At 42.6% G+C, this 17865-nt stretch overlaps 1 protein-coding gene across 3 annotated transcripts in view; it reads left to right on the top strand.

Moving 5' to 3' along the window:
- Positions 1-8913: 8913 nt before the first annotated feature.
- The window catches only part of CNOT6 (CCR4-NOT transcription complex subunit 6), a 32782-nt gene continuing 23830 nt past the window's right edge, over positions 8914-17865 (top strand). Inside the window, exon 1 of one of the 3 annotated variants that reach the window (XM_014886916.2) lies at positions 8914-9048. The gene's annotated coding sequence lies outside the window, so the exon portion shown is untranslated. Of the gene's footprint in view, positions 9049-10904; positions 11290-17865 lie in introns of those variants that run through there. The other 2 variants (XM_014886918.2, XM_088173667.1) reach the window with 2 other exon arrangements.

Genomic DNA, 17865 nt, shown 5'->3' with positions numbered 1-17865 from the left:
CCAGGATAGAAGGCATTTTGTTGAATTCTCATGAGCAAAAGAAAGGAGAGAATTAGGAAATGAGGTTAAAGGGAATATCAGAAAAGTGCCCAGCCTGGTGTAGTTTCTTGTGGTGTCAGATCCATGGACAGACATCGAGGTACCAAGATGGAGAAAACAGCATTGGCAGCTCCAGACATCCATGTCCTGGGTGCTCCCCTGGGGCCCCTCACCACCCACTGGCACATCCCTGACAGGGAGCTGCTGTCACAAACAGCCATTAAGGCAAACAATTCACCGAATAAAATATGGGTTTAAATAGACCAATTTCTGTACAGGTCACTTCACTTCCACACGTCCCCACCAGGGACTGGCAACTCAGATCTGAAGCAATAAATCACCTCGGGCTGGCAAGAATAACGGCCCAGCACTCACGAACACAAAGAATGCATTTAATCCTTTTCTGTTGCTGTGGTGAGCAAACAGAGTGTGCCCGGTGCATTAGGCTGCTCTCTGCGTTAATGTATTACCTATAATTATTTGTAGAACAAAACAGAGACCAGTGGAGTCAGTCCAGGTACTCACCATTTACTGCAGCCAAAGGGCTCCCAGGAATCATCATCTTCCCAAAGTCTTGATGAAGAATGAATTAAGGGAGTAAAAGGGTTTGGTTCTAATTGCTGTAAAAAGAACCATATATGTCCTGAACCCATGGCTACACATAAGGGAAGGGGGGAAAAAGGGAAAACAGGGAAAAAAAAAAAAAGAAAAAAATTCTGGACACATAAAAATTCTTCCTTTATCCTTCTCAAGCTGTGCATAAGTTTCTCTCTTTGCAAGGGCCCTAGGCCCATCAGCATTACCCATCTCAAAGTCTTTTTGCAACACATCATTGGTCCATGGTGTCTCCCATCCAAAACCCTCAAAACACCTCTACAACTAGTTAATCAAGCACATAGTTTTATACAGATTAAACGAACTAATCCCTTACATACAATGTTACACATCTGAGCAGCAGACTTCAAACAGCAGCTCAGTGCAGAACACATTACAGGCCTGAACAGCCAAAGCGCTCAGCTGTGCTGGCGGAGACCACACGTCAAATAATTCTGAGTAAGAAATTGGGAAGAAGTTGCCTTTTCCAAGAACATGCGTCAAAACAAAGTGTGGCTAAATTTAATTAATAAATGACTCAGATATAATACTCTGATCAACTGCAACAGAAGGTTGGATTGCAGCAGACATTTCATGGGTAACTCCCCTGGACTTCCCCAGCCTCTTGCGATTTGCTCTGAACAGAAATCCCACCAGGTCAGTTTGGAAGGGATCATATCCATAAGCAAGTCTATCCCAGTTTTATCTGAAACCATTTCTGTACAGCCAACATGCTGGAGCCATGGAATAAAAAGGCTAATACAGCATGAGTAAAAGTAGAAAGGCAAAAGGTAATCAGAGAAAAAGCAAAAAGACGAATAAGTTAATGTCAATCCAGGCTTTACAAACATGTCAAGGATTTTTCTCTTACTTTCCATCTGCCATGAAGACAAGAAAGAAACATTCTATGGTGAAATAAAAATGAGCAAAGGAAGAAAACAACATGTGTGTTACACCCATTTTTCCAAAGCCTCGATGGCATTTCTCTGCCACAGCACTCCACATCTCTCTGTAGGCTCGAGCCAGTGAGCGGATGCTGGGTTACTTCACTCTCATAGCATGAACTCGTACTCCTTGCTATTCTCAATCTGTCACATTCAACAATCACATGCAAAAATGACTCAGGCTGCCAGTTGTCTCCGTGTTGTGTTCGCTGAGCATTTGCCAGTTCCTCAGGAGAAGGCTTGATATTGAAAGCCACACTTTGGGAAATGTGATTTAGCCTGAGCCTGCTGCATTAGGCTCAAACATTTTGATTTTTTTTATATGACAAATTTTTGTCCTTTTTTCAATCTTGCAGACCAACAATTCTGATACAGAGGAAACAACAGCAGGTCAGATCAGCGGCTTGTTCAACTTGGCATTTTGTCCCTCCTGGGGACATTTATTCAAAGTACCTAATATTTTGGAAGGAGTGAAAAACAAAAGCCATTAATGTACCACACCAATAACCAGCTGTGAACGTAGGACAAATTTTCTTCCTGTCACCTGCAATGATCATCTGGGAAGCAGGCAATGATTTCCACCCTTTTTCTGAGCAGAAGTTGTTCTGTGATGCAGCCTTTTAGCCAGCATGGCTGCAGACACTGAATCATCCCCCACCCTTTACAGAAGTGAATACTCTGCATTCCTTCAGCTCAGTGAGGTCTCCAGAGCTTGGAAACAAAACTCTTCCAGTTTCATCACCTCAGCCCCAATGCCTGTCTTCAAAAAGAAACTAGAGCCCAAGGTACTGCAGCCTCCTCTGAGTGCAGGTGCATGCTGCAGTGAGCAGTTCACACACACGGATGTGCCCACACTACTTTGGGTGATCCTACTCCAGCAATGGAGTGTCCCAAAGCAATGGATCTGGCCCTCCAGGTGGAGAGCAACCTACTGTGTAGCTCCATGAGAGGCTGAATATGCTCATACATAATTATTTTGGCTGTGCTGGTGTTCCACCCAATACTATGTTGTCCCCTTTCTCTGCCTACCTCATGTCCTAAGGAAATTACTTTGTCAATTCAGATAATATAGAAATAGCCACACTTAACTACCAGCTAAATTTATTCAGTCATTTTGTAAATTTTTTTGCAACCACCAATGAAAAAACCCCAAGAATAGTAGGCCTGTAATAGCCTCAAGATTAAAGTGTACTTTATAAATTCTCTGGAGAGACTTTTTCCCCACCAGAGAATGCACTTAGCCAAAATTCTTCAGATAAATAATAATAATCTCCTATACAAAACATTCAGCAATGAGGACATTCAGCATCTTGGAAATGCGAAACACATTGCATAAAGAAGACTATGTAAAACTGTAATTAGAAATTTTATGAAGGTGCTTGCTGTTAAATTGGGCCTAAGATTTTACATAGTAAATAATAATAAGAGATTGATTCCAAAATCCTCGTGCAACCATTTTATTGTTATTCGAAGTAATTAATCTAATTTGCTAATTTACAAAAGGTAAACAATGAATCACTTATTCTGTCTCTCAAAATTTGGAAGTAAGGTAAGGGGACCATAAACACAGTAGCTACATTTTCTAATAATGCAGCAAAGGGACGTTTTCTTCAGGAAGCCTTTCCAACGTCCCCCAATTACACAGATAGCTGTCTGAAAGCATACGGTTTGTGTAAAGCCTGTGTGTACCATATGCACGTATCACTTCACTTGCCACTGAAACAGTTGTGTCATGGGTGGAATGTGGCAACTCTACCCACACACAGTAATGTGATACAACAGATGAAGATAGTGGAAAGCCGTGAAACTGCATGGAGAAATTTAAGTAGATTGAGTCCATCTCTACTTCAATGGGAATTAGATCAGGCCCCAAATGAGAATTTATGCATGACAGCTGGATTAACATATATATTTCCTGAAAGACACTACCTTTATAAACTGAAGAGTTCCATAGTGTCACACTGGAGCATTAGTTCATTTTTTATTAAGAGAGAAACCATCATTTTGTAATTCACGGTAATTTCCTCCAGGACATAGGTCTCCTTAGTTATCTCTTTTGAGTCCTGATCCTACTTAATTTGCAAGGAATGAGACTGCAGCAGGGACAGCTTAGTGTATATTTGAGTTATGGTCCTCATATATTCTGGTTCATGAGCAGGAAGCAGTGCAAGCACAAGAGACCCAATTAAATTAAAAGTTCAGCACTTTTCCATTTCTGGGAATGGTCAGGCAACAAATGATTACAATATTATTGCATTTTCTTACACAAGAAAAACTGCCCACCCTCTTTTTGTTAAAAAACCCCATGCCCAGCGGACAGTGCCCTGCCTGCCTGATCCATAGTGTGAAATCCTGGCACTCTGGAAGGCTGGAGCTTCCCACCCGTCGCATGAAACGCCATCAGACATGCAGTGCCACGGCAGGGGGAAGCTTTACAATGCGGGAGCACAGATGGGATCAGCTTGCAAGTAAATATGTTTCTGTTGCTAGAGAAAAGCATAGAAAGTGACAATGAATAAAGATGAAAAATAAGATGCCAACAGAGGAAGGGGAAAAACCATGAAAATGGATACAAAGCAAAGAGGATATGGAAGAAAACACCAAAGATCCAGATGGGTAGATTGAACACTGGCTTTCCACTAAAGAGAATCCTTCCATCTTACATCAGTAATGCCATTATTTGGCATTTAACCTCTCAGTTGTGACTCCATAACTGGGCATTCAGGTATATCATAGCAATTTGCTCTATTCACTCCCATACATAAAAGCTTTTGCTGTGAAAGGCAAAGCCTTGTGCTCTTTTTGCAGAGTTCTGAATGCAACCAGGAGCTCTGCCCATGTAATGAATGCAGGCAGGTCATACCATTAACATTTCCTTTCATATTATTAACTTAGTTTTAATACAAAAAGATGGATATCTTCATGGAGAAAGGTAACCAAGAGTTGGAGAGGTGATTCTAGGAACAAAAACATGCAAGAATCAGCTTGTGTCTAAAAAATGACAGTGAGGTAAAAAACATCATGGTTCATAAATCCAGCTTCTTAACAGCCTTCAGATTTTAATATTTGATTAGGACAAGTAAGAATTATGGCATTTTAGATCTGTTACTTCACTGCTACAGTATAGCACAAATGTACACACTAGGAAGTATTAATGACTCAATGTTCCACAGACCTGCATGCTTGAGACAGAGAACAAGATTCAATGCATGTTTTAAACGGCTGCAATCCTGACAGTTTATCAAATACCTAAATAATTGTAAGAGTCACCTAAACATAGTACACAAACATCTCAGGTGGTGGCAGAGTTATATAGTAGTATCCAAAAGGCAAAAAGGAGTTAGAAATTCTTCTCTCACTGTGGAAGTCTTCCTACTAAATGCAGATATTCCTAGAAAGAAAGCTTTTGATAATATTCAGTTTCTTTTAAAGAAGTCATTCCACTTTTCTCTAACAATGCATATTAAAGTAATTCTAAGGCTGCAAAGCCCTTACCTACAAATTGTGCCATCCCAGGATTAAAATTCCTGAATTCATCACTGTTGTGGATATGCATAAGGGGAGATTTCAATTACCTTTTTACATAAAGGTCTTCTGGAAACCACTGAACTCCATTCCATGCAGAGGAAAGCAGGAATATTAATTGCCTCAATGCTTTTTGTATGGAGCTTTCACTGTAGTTTTAATGCTCAATAAACATCAAAGATTTATCTTTACTATCCAGCTGTGAAAGAAGATGCTCTTGCATTCACTGGGTAGATGGAGAACAGGCCATAAAACTTAAGGCTGAAATCATTAAAAATGCAATGATTTCAGAAGCACAATGTGAGTGCTCCAAGTCCTCATTTTTCAGACTACCTATCATTTTAGGCATATGCCATGTTCAGAGCAGCTATCCCACTGATCTCAACAGCCATGGAAGCCATCCTGCAGTTCAGATCCCTGTATCTATACTCACACAGACTGAAAATGCAGACCATAATTAGGCTCTGCCCTCCTATTTGGGATCCCTCTCCATCTCCCAGTTACTCCTTTCCTCTCCATTATTTCCCCTGCTTTACCATAACTGTGCTTTCCTCCCCACTTCCTTTCCTGCCTCCAAGTTACACTGCTTTTGTCACATTTCCTGGGCACAGAAAGTGAGGGAGTGGGTAGGACTGAACCTTTCCTTGGTCACCTCTTCTGTAACCCCAGATACAAGAGATCTCACAAGCCACAACCCCTTGTGCCTGCTCCCCCTCAGGATAAGGTGATGTACGACCCATGCAGGATGAAGGACGTCCTTTACTACAAAGAACTTAGAAGTCAAACAAGCCTCTACTGTGCAATGGTATATAGATAGTCCAAGAATATATCTTCACCAAATTTAGCAATTTAAATAAAGCAAAAAAGTACCATTTCTCAGCCACAAAGACAACTCTCTACCACAAGTTTCACATCCCTCTGTCAGTGCACACAGAGGCACCAGGACCTCAAACCAGCTGTAAGTGTGGGTCAAATGGACCCAGTGGCCTCCCTAAGGCCTCCCAGGCACACTCCCAGCTCCAGCCTCGGATGTGCGCATTCAGAGAGGAGATGGTGAGGGGTACTGGGATTTTTTAAACCTCTTACAGCAAATACTTTTATCTCCAAGTGTAAGGTGAGAAATGTTGCTTAACAGTGTGGAACATATGATTGTGTGGGACAGGAGATTTGGCCCAGCGGAAGGCTTATTCCGCAGCACAAAAAGGCATTTTTGGTTTAGAGTTAATGAATTAAAATTTACACTCAGAGTACAGTACTTCTAATGTTGTGTTTTAAACAGTGGCTAATTTCTGCTTAACCTGGTTGTCTCTGACAGCACTACTGTCCCAAACTCAGGACAAACTCAGCACTCAGTGTGACATGGCAGCTCCTGAGAAGTATGGAACTGTCATGGGCAGGTAAAAGATTAATGGGAAGGGCTCTCTTTTGATTGATGAATCTGTGACCTTGAGCAACCAGAGCACTTGCACCAAGTATATCTGCCATGTGAGACAGACAAAATGAAAGAGGCTCATGTTACACTCTCAGTTCTCATTAAGCACCCAGACCAGAAACACCGATACTGGCACTGGCCATCTGCTCTGCTGTTTGCCTGGTTACAGGTCTGATAACACTTGCAGGGAGCAAAAGTTAATCAGACGTACAGATGAGCAACAGCACTTCTGCACAGGAAATTCAGTGGAACATAACAGTTTCTAAAAAAAAATCCCCACATACCTGTTTTTACTTCATTCTGCTCTTTCAAACCACACAAGCTAGCAGTTAAAAAATTGTTGACATAAAAGGCTGTAATTTTAGGCTCTTCAAATTTGCTGGTTTTTTATAAATAACCTGTAAAGTCATAATAAAGTTCGCTAACTTGAAATCTGCCAAACTGCTGTCATCTCCTGTTAATCTATATAATGGGCAATAATGCAAAATTATTTTTAATTGCTTTTAAATTATTTTCTCTAATGTTCTCATTTGCTTATCTCAGTTATTTGAGATTACAATATTTTCTGCCACTTGTTCTCCACTTGAAGCATTGAAGGTCTTTGCCAGCAGACCTTTCCATGTTTAATGTAATATTACCCCAGCATCCATCCCTGAGGAATGAAGGTTCCCTGCAAGCATTTTTCGAGAGACTTATGATAAACTGAATTTTCTTTGCTGAGCAGCAATTCCTGGAAAATCCTGCAACATATTCAAAGACTTTCCTACTGCTTTTGGAGAATTAGCTCTGGGCAAAATTATATAGTCTATTGAGGCCATATCTGACCCAGAAAGTATTAACTGAAGAATGTGCAGGACAGCTGCTTATCGGAAAGAAAAGACATGCAGTGCAGGAGAATGACATGTAGAGTGACTCAAGTTAGTTCTGAATGACTGTCAGCTCTCCAGAGCCAGCCAACAAGGGGAAGCAGATATGGCATCCTGCCGGAGCCCGTGCGCATCCGTAATGGAGCAGGCTCGGATATCTTAGCACAGGACTGCACCATGTGGAGAGGAGATAGTTTATCATCCAAGAGCATTTCAGATATATGATATGATAAGGCCGAACAGAAATCTGAAGTATAGCAGGATTATTTTCTACCAAGTGTCAACCTTTCCATGGAGGACGTTCTGTGAGCAGGTTTGGTCTGCAGCATGCCAAGGTCATGTTTTCCAAAGCACTGGCCTCCATGGATGGGGGTGGTGTTCTTCAGAAACTGGACCTGACACCATCCTCTTTCACATTATGTTAAAAGAGAATGCCTCTCTGCACAACAGTGTGAGTTCCATTTATTTCCAGCCACATATCCAGTTATACCTAAATGGAGGCCTCAGTTCCTATTCAGCTTTCCCAGATCAGAAATAGGGTTCTGTATCTGGGACAGTATCTTTGTCTTCACTATTCCTTTGGACGAAATGGTGTGCACCAAGTGCTCATTTGCTGCAGCGTCATCAATGTTTCAGCATTTTAACCTTCTGAAAAACTGACAAAATTCTTAATTTGGAAGTCATTATTTAGGAGTTTTGCTAAAATTACACCATGGATGGCACTTCCCCACCATCATTTCACTTGGCATCTCTCATCATAAACTCTTCTTCTGCAGGGACAGTAATAATAACACTCAATGAGGAGGTACTTAATTTTTTCTAAATATCTTGGTTTGCATCCTATAATCAGTTCATGAAGAAAATGACATGAGCCGCAACCTGAATTTCAGAAGGGTGCTGCTGGCGATTCTGGGGGACATTTCACAGTAAACACTGCTCCTGAATATGTCACAGTGAAGGATCCTAGGCACTGGTTTACCATGAAAGACACAAACATAGAAGAAACATTGTCTTTCCAAAAAGGCATCCGGCCTATCACCCGCACCATATCTGAGCTCATCCACTTCAAGGCCGAGTTCCCCACTTGGACTTTTGCAGGAGAATTTAAAAGTTCTTTTACAAACAAGTGACTATTCCCATTCGCCTTCCTTAGGCTCCTGCTACGATCCCTTTCCCTGCCATACACCATTTGCACGGGTTTCGAGCTTTACACCGCAGCCCACTCATTACTTTCACGCACTTTTCCCCCCCTGCGGCCGTACCCCCAAACACGCTCCCAACTCCTCCCTCCGCATCCCCCCACGGCCCCCCCGGCCCTGCCGCCCCCTCCCCGGCCTCCCTCCACGGCCGCGGAGCGTGCGCGCAGTGCGGGCGGCCTGGGCAGGTGGGGCGGAGAGCGGAGCGGAGAGGAGCGGAGCTGGGAGGAGGAGGAGAGGAAGGAGGAGGAGGAGGAGGAGGCGGAGGAGGGGGGCCGGCCTGCCCGCAGCCGCCGCCGCCGCCAGCGCCGCCATGATGCTTGTTTGCTTTCAATGAGTGTGAGGAGGAGGCGGGGGGGAGCCGCTCTCCCGTCCGGCCCGCGGCAGGAAACAAAGAGCCAGGCAGGCGGCGGAGCGAGGGCGGCGGGGGGACGGGGATGCTGCAGCCACAGGTAGGGGCGGCCCCGGCGCCCGGCCCGGAGAGAGGGGCTCTGGCCGGGGGGGGGGGCAGCGCTGCGGGGGGAGTGCGCTGAGGGGGGAGACCGGCGGTAGTACGGCGAGGAGAGGGGGACCCCCGGGCTCGGCGGGGAGAAGCCCCCGCGCCGCGTCGTTTGGGGGTGTCAGGGGGGGCCGAGGCCCCTCTGGGCGTGGGGGGGTTCCGGGGGGGTGTGCTGGGCCTGGGCAGGCGCTGCGGCGGGGATGGCCGAGGGAGGCTCCGCGCCCGGGGAGGCGGCGGGGAACGGCGGCTTTCGAAGCGGGGGCGGCGGGGAGGGGGCTCCGCACCCTCGGGCCGAGCCCCGCGAGCGCCCACCGGCAAGCGGGAGGCAGGGAAGGAGGCTGGGAGGGAGCTGGGCCGGGCGGCGCCGCGCAGGAGCCCGGCTCGGTTTGCATCGGTGGGGCAATTAAGAGAAATTAGTATAATGGCCTCTGGAAGCCTGAAGTTGTTTTTTTGTTGTTGTTGTTATTATTGGCGTTGGTAGGTTTTGTTGTTTTTGTTGGTTTGGTCATATTTTCCTCACCGTGCAATTGAGTTTAAAATAATTAAACAAAAGGCCGAGGGAAATGACATCAATCGGGGGAACTGCCCGTCCACCCTCCACGCACGGCGCCCCGCGCCGCTGCCTCTCCGGAGGCCGATCCGCCTGGCTGGGCGCGCACCGAGGGGCGGCAGCGCTGCCTGTCAGCGGAGCGCTTCGCCTGCTCCGGAAGGAGCCGCGGCAGCTGCCTCCCCGCCCCGCCGTCCCTCCCCGCCCCGCCGGCAGCGGGAGCCGCGGCCGCGCTGGCGCCGGGGCCGGAGCGCCGCTCGCTCGTTCCGGCGGAGGGAGCGGCGGGGCGGGCGCGGGCCCTGAGTGGCAGCGCCGGCGGCCAATGCAAGGCCGCGAGGACCGTGAGTGGCAGCGGCGCCGACCAATGGGGAGACGCGGGGGGCGGGCGCGCGAGGCCGCGGGACAGGCGCATGCAGGGATAAACAGAGGGAATTGGGGCGGGGGGCGGCGGGTCCGGGATCGCAGCGGCCTCCCCGCCGTTCTGTAACCGGGCGGGGCCCGAGCGGCGTCACTGCCTCGGCTGGGGCACGGGGAATGAGCGCCTGGGCGGTTTACGGAACCGCATCGTGCCCGCGGTGGAGCGGGCGGTGGGCTGCTCCCGCACCCCCCGGTCCGTCTTGGTGCTCACAGGACAGCCTTTCCTCCTCCAGAATTTTATGGAGAGCGATAAGCCTGGGATCAGACAAGGCTTTAGAAAAGGAGCTATCTATTGCACCTGTCCCTGTCTTGGTATCTGTGGTGAACACGTATTTTATCAGCAATTTTACCACAAACATTAAAATTCATATGAAACCTACTAGGTTGTAGTCCTGAGTTCGACTCTATGATCTTAGAGGTCTTCTCCATCGTGATTCTCTGCTGCTTTGCTTTGTGTAATTTAAGAAGTGTATTCAAAACAAATGCAGTAAGCTAAAGGTTTTGTTGGGGTTTTTTGTTTCGATTTTTTTGTTTTGTTTTTGTTTTGATTTTTTTTTTGTTTGTTTGTTTTTTAATACAGCCATCTGTATTTCCACAAACGCATAGAAAATTGTATCACTGAAAATAAAACTTCATAGATGGGCATTTGCTTTGTAACTAGAGTTGCAGATTGCTTGTTTTTTCATTTGATTTCTGGGGCTTATTTTCATAATCTAGATTTCGCCACAGTGGGTAACTAATTCAAAATCCAAGGGATTAAAAAAATACCTGTGGTATTTGTCTGGCTTAAATACAAAGATGTGCAAGTGTTGACTGGTAATTGTATTGTATCTTGCATTTTTTTTCATTCTAGAGCAGGTCTCGTAATTGGGAATTTATCAACATTTCCACTGGGGTAATTTTACAGGATTATCCGCCCTCTGTTCTTCCTGCTGGTTCATCTGGACTCTGTGGAGTTTGCTGCTAGCAATGGAGCCTTCTGTGGGGGTTTATTCATGCTATTACTGAAATGGAGCCCTTCGCATTTGGATTAACTCTTTGTTCACTTTTCACCTGAATCGCTTGGATCAGCCCATGTTTAAAAAGGATCCTACCATGCATCTCTTTTCTGTTTGCATTCTGAAGTTGAACTCTATATACAGTCTTGTGTTCAGGCTGTTTACTGTGCTTGAATTTTAGAGGAAGAACTGAAATATAAAGATAGATGAAACTGTAATACTGCATGGGCAGGTAAATACATTTGACATTTTATACATGAAGACTTGAAAACATATTATGAAGGGTCACAAATTGAATGAGCATGGTCATTCGAGACAGGGCTGTACTAGATATTAGGAAGATGTTCTTTTAACCAAGTGCAATGTTTGTGGTGGAAACCTCAACTGTCTTTGAAATGGTTCCAAGTCTGAGCAAACTAAAAATTCTTTCCCAACATATGAACAAAAGAATCTATAGTTGAAAATATGGCTGTATAAACAAAAATGGTTCTGTTAATCTGTTACCAAAAAACTTACATATTAGCATTTGTGGTGCACTGTGCCATGCTGTTTGGGTCACCACCGTGCCAGGAGTCCATGTGGTGAACCAGAATTCTTCCATCCACTTGTGCAGTCCCTGTTGCAGAGGCCCTGGTTCTGTTTGCTAACAGACTGTTGAGTTTTAAATTATTATTATCTGTTTTTGTCATGTCCTTTTGGCTGTGCACTTGTGTATGTACAGTCTGACCATTATATCCCAGTCTCAAACAGGACCACATTCTACACAGAATCTTTAGGAATGAGGATGCCTTTCAGTCTTAAGAATTGACACTTATTTCTATAGGGGTCTTATTTTTCAGGAAATATATGTAGTATTGAAAGATTACAGTTGTGTATGGTGGGCTTAAGAAAGCTACCACTGACCTTAAAACACCACAAGAATATTCTCAACAGACCCAACCACCAGATTTTAGTTCTAGTTGCATGAGACAGTTGAATGCCCAATTGCATACAAAGTATCTGGGGTTTTCAATCCATATATTGAGGTCTTACACTACTTCCCATGTCAAAATACTGACATTACTGATTCCATCTAAATTTAGCCTTCTCCATGGTGTAATTTTGAAAGCTTTATGCATAAATTGCTCAAACTGAGTCACTGCAGGGTTTCATCTGTTTTGTTCCTTCTAAAGTGTTGGTGCTTCACACTTGGAAGTGTGATTATTGTACAATACCCTGCAAGATTATTAGCATTGTACTAAATGACATAATTTATGTTCTTACATTGAAATTGGGTTGTACAAGTCCACTTAACAAGGGAGTCCTGGCATAAGCTTGGGGACCTGCACTCACAGTTTCTACATGGAGCAATTTCTGCAGCTGACATCTTGAAGAGTTTACAAATGCTTAGGCAGGTCCCAAAGAAAAAGCTGTTTAAATGCTTAGCATGTTCTTTTAGCTGCTAATTGCACTTCCAAGATGGTGCTTGCTTAAAAAAAAAAGATTGGCAACAATTCAGTTTTTCCTTTTGTAAGACTGCAACATGAAGCCTTTCGTTAATGCCTTGGAGCTCTTTTTTCTAGCATATGAATCAAGGAGGGACTAGAAGCAGTAAATATATACAGTTGTTTATTTTAGAACTAAAATACTTGCTGTTAGTGTTCCAATTTATGCTACAATGGAGATCTGCAGGAAGAGATTGATTTGACTTTAGATTTTTTTAGACTGGGAATGCTGTTAGTTGTTCTATGGAGGCTGCCAACTCAACATTGTGATCAGAGTCTGGATATTTGGATGGCTCTCTTGTGTGTCTGAGTTCATGTTCCTGGTATGCAGCCTTTATTCTGCAAGTGAAGGGGCTCCCTACCTGAAGATCTTCCTGAAGTTTTTGTTCCGTTTTATAGTACCACTATCTCCAAAGCATCCTTTGAGCTTCCCCCTTTCCGTAGCAAGGCAGCAGTTTCAATTGGGAGACTGGGGTTTTCCAGAACATGCTGAAGCAATTTTGAGTGATGGATCCTGTCATGAGAGTGCAGCATCTTGCCATGGTTAGGAGACCAGGCATATACAATAATGTCATATCCTGCATGTTACAAATAATATGCAGCATTATTGCTTGAGCTATTTTGGAGTGTATTGATGGGTGAGATGTGGATCCTGCACATTGATCTGACTTAAATGCTGCTCCACAAAAGTATCTCTCTGCATAGATCTGTTTGCAAAGTTAGGGATCAGAAAAGAACTTGCTTCAGAGACAGATCTTTCATGTGATTTTTGCAAGAAAGGCCATGTTTAGTCAACACCTACAAAGACGGAAGGCTTGAAACTGAACTAAAACACCACCAGGGTTGGCCGTGTACCATCTGATGTGTATCACCTGTCAGAGCAAGGAAATGGCAACATAATGGCTGAATATAAAAAGTATTGATAAATTTTATGCCACACTCTGACCATTAATACTTTTAAAATATTGTTTTAAAGAAGTTTAACAGTTTCCACCCAACAGAGGAGCTTTTTCTGACAAAGCAAAGGTCCTGTGGATTAAGAGGAATTTCAGTGCAGCATTAATCACAATTCATCTGCAAAGTATTTTCAGGAATGAGAGCTTTTAGGGGCAAGTAATAAATGTGAAGAATAATTAAAACTAGTAAGGAATCCTGTTTTGATGAGGAACATGATGAAAGATCCACCTCTGGAGATTTGCAATGGCCAGTCATGGCACAGGTGCTTTCCTTATAGGGAGCAGTGGACTAGATCACCTCGTGGCTTCTTCTGATTTAGTTGGTCAGGATTTCTCTCTGGTGGCAGAATTTGGAAAGCTGCTACTTTGGTTGTTCATTAAATCCACATCATCTATGTTAATACTACTGTTGTCAGAGTAATGCTCAAAACCAGCCAGTGACATGGCTGAGTGGTGATACTTCATTATTAAAAAATCCAACCCCCACAGCCTCTAAACCCCACTTTCTTAGCTGAGCATCATTGCTGGTTTTCAGAATTGTCTCACAAGCAGCTGCATCAGCACAGCTGAGAGAGGTGATGCAGTGGAACATGGGGACAGGAAAGAAGTCTTGAGTTGGCTTTGCTGCACAAGAGCATGGTTGCAGAAAAACATTTTCAGGCTTGTTGATTAAATTTGAAGTAAAACCAATCTGTGAATAATTTGCTTGCTGTCAGGATGTGGCTAAATGGGTAGAGCATCAGCTGTGTGATGAGTTCTGTGACATCCTGACCTTCAGTTAGTTTAGCAACAGCAATACTAACAAGTGTTTAGGTATCTAGAAATTGTGTTCTAGGAAAGCAGAGATTTTCAGATTTAGATTCTGACATCTCTTGTCAAACTAGTTCAGTTCTGTAGCAGGAATGCTGAAAATGAGCTCATGTCCAAACTTCATTTAAAGTAGCCAAGTTCTCTCTTAGTCCTTAGTTCTGTTGCAAGACTAAGAAATCGTGTTTTGTGTGGTGACTTGGTTTTCCCCTATGAAACAACATGGTAAATGTGAAATGTGGTAAACGTTCTGCAGACACACAAAGGAAAATGTGGTAAGGAACGTGTTGGTGCATGTGCCAGTGTATAGAGTAGCCTACTGAGTTGGACTAAGGTAAGAAATTTTGCACTAGATCCCCTAAACAAGAACCAGTGTTCCATGTATTGCGAAGAATCATGACTAAATTGTCAAATATGATTGGATACAACCAGTGGAGTGGGAGTTGGTATTATATTAATGTTTTGGAGTGTAAGACTATTCTCAGCTTTCTAGAGACATTTGTAGGTAAAGCTTTTAAGCCTTGGTCTTTCTGCCTACATTGATAAAACCTGAAGCTAAATGTTTTACAACACAACTCCTGTTTTTTAAAGCTGGTCTTTTAAGTTCCATCTGTCTTGAAAAGTATACAATTCTGTAAAGCAATGTAATTTATTTAAATCTTAAAGTAATTAGTAAACCTGACATCTCTTTAATATATTGGCATTTCAGAATATACTAACAGAATGTGCAAAAAGCTGAATGCTGTGTAGTACTCATTAACTAGCCAATGTGGTTCCAGGGGTACCAGTTAAGGTCAGTCTTTGCTTTGCAATTTGGTTTTGTGTTAGTGTTTGTTTTGTATACAGCAGCCTTTTACTATAGTCATAATTAGATGCAATTTCTGATAATTAAGAACTATTCTAATCATCTGGACCATGTTTGCAACACTGAGAACATTTGGACATCTTATTTCTAATGATTATATGTTGTGCAGGGTAAGGGGTGGGAATTCAAGGGTTTTTTTTAATCATGAGTCTGATAAAACAGGTCTGGTTTGGAGATCTGTCTGGAAGATGGAGCAGTCAGGGACCTCTGTCCTCACTTGTGCCTTTTGTACTCTGGCCATTTTAGAGTTTTCTTCTGGATCTAAACTAGTTTTTATAGCAACTGAACATGGAAGTGGCAGTTGCTTCTTTGCATTAGTGAAATGATGGTAAACAAGTTTTTCACACTGTGCAAGGTTTAGAAGATTACACATACACCATTAAAATACGGGCCTGCACGTTGCTTATCTGTGGGAAATTGTAATAGGTGGGGGTTGGGTAGAAAAAGTAGAAGTTGGGAAAATTACATCCCCCCTATGCATGCCACTGCCAGCTGGAGCCAGACAGTTTGTGTTTCCATAAACAAGTAGTTATGAAGGACAAAGACACCTTAATTACATTTGAAATACCTACAGGTCAAAATTTAATATGCTCTTCTTAAAAATTTGAAATGACTGAGTTTTGAACTTAACAAAATTTAAAGCCTGTTCTGGTCAGTGCTCTCTGCTCTAATGGTGCCTTCCTGATTTGTAGACAGCAAGTAAATCCTTTGACATTTATGGCCCGGTTTATCTGAACCAGGATTCTTTGCTTGAGTTTCAGGAGGGTTATGTTTCATTTTAGTCAGCTTTGGCAAAATTAAGGGGTTTGCTAAACTTTAACAGATTTATAGATTTTTAAAAGAATATTAAAGCATTTGTCAGCTTCTGAGTTTTCTCTAGCAGAATTTATAGATGCAAATTCAGATAACTCATCTGATTAGTAATATTCCAGATACACTTACATGAATTAATGGATGTTGACTTAGTCAGTATTGTGTATTTATTATATTAAACATGTTCACATGCATGTTCCCATCCCACAGCATTATTTTAAGTCTGAAAAAGAGGAAGAGTAACTTGTGGGTTTGTATTGGCAGTCATGTAAAATTACAGTTTTAGAAGTCCTCAGAATAGGATGGAGGAGCATTACATCCTTAACATGAAGCTAACAGCCACCAAAACGTGATCTTAGCAAGTGAAAAAGTACTTGGAACGAATCAATTGACTTTGTGTTGATGCAACAGCTTTTTTTTTATAATTTAATTAAGATTATTCCAACATTAAGCTATAAATTGGGTTAAAGGGATCTTGACACTTTCCCACATGTTATAGTTGAGTCTCTTGGGAGGGGGGAGTGTTTCAGGAGTTGATCTTGTGCTGCTGCAGTTCTGCCTGGGCCAGTAGCTGGTACATGCCATCTCTCCCCACACTAGGCAAAAGGAAATTTTTAATTTACAGTGTGTGTTCTGGAAAATTCAGGTGTTGGCCTTTGGCTGATTTCCCAATCGGATTTTTCCTAGCCTTTTTTTTCCCAATACCAAATACTTAATGTAAAAAAAAAATTACTTGAAGGGCCTTTTTCAAATGAAATGTTTGTACTAGTCCACAAATAATAGGTGTTTACAGAACAGACTTGATACTTGCCTTGAAGTAGCATACTAGTAGGGAAAAAATAAATATGTGTTTTCTTGCAACTCTGGTGTTTTCTTTGTATATATTTCAATAAAGGGATCTGGTTCATGCACACAAAGTTAAATGTAAGGTTGTATTTCAATAGATAAGCAAATCCTTAAATTTCTGTTTATTCAGCCTCAGAATATTTGTGATCTTAGTTTTAATGTACTGTAGTATGGATTTTTCAATTCTGAGGCAGATTTAATTCTTTTAGATTTCTTTCTTTTGGGTGATGGCTGACACCTGCTTTCCTGAACTTTGGTTTATCTGCTTGTGTATTGTAGCAAAATGTATTTTGTATAAAATACATGTATAAAATATGTGTAACATAAATATATATTGTATATTATACTGCAACAAAATAGGCATTATGTAGCAAGTTATGTTTCAGAGCGGAATGCAAGTGTTCTTCCATATTATGGTGTATATCTGCTAGTAGTTGGGAAACACAAAATTACAGGCATATATTAAGATTAATTTTTTAAAAAAACCCTCCAAGTTTCAATTTAGTATGTTTTGAATAAGACATTTATAGAAATAGGATAACATGAAATTTAGAAAGCTTTGTAGGAACAGCATCAGAATACAGGAAAAGTATCTGATTCTCTAGTTTTATGTCTTAGGTGGGTGGGGTGGTGCCAAATCACTTTAAATAAGAATTTAGCTGAAATACATTAATGTAGTTCACAGGGCACTTGAGGTTTAGCTGGGATGCTTTGGCTATTTGTTTCCTTTCCTCGTCGTGGTATCTTGCCCATGAATATTTTTCCATCAGTTTTCAGTATTGACATCACTCTCGATGTCACAACTCTTGTTGCCCAGGCATGGAACAGGCTGAGGATAAATTCAGTCATTGACTCAGCTCATCAAGTCAAGTGTGTAAATTCTGCAGGGACTGACCTTTATCATAAACCCTGTTCAAGCCATGGTGGCTTTTCTGTGAGGAGGTGCCAGATGTTGCACGTTGTCATCCTGGCCAGGAACAGTGTTGTTGCTTATTTGCCTGCACTTCAAGCATGTATGTAATTAAGTTCCCATAGAA

This window comes from Sturnus vulgaris, chromosome 15, assembly GCF_052056855.1.
Source record: "Sturnus vulgaris isolate bStuVul1 chromosome 15, bStuVul1.hap1, whole genome shotgun sequence".
NCBI lineage: Eukaryota > Metazoa > Chordata > Aves > Passeriformes > Sturnidae > Sturnus > Sturnus vulgaris.
The sequence above is the reverse complement of the archived record's forward strand: the minus strand, read 5'-3'. Positions and strand labels throughout refer to the sequence as shown.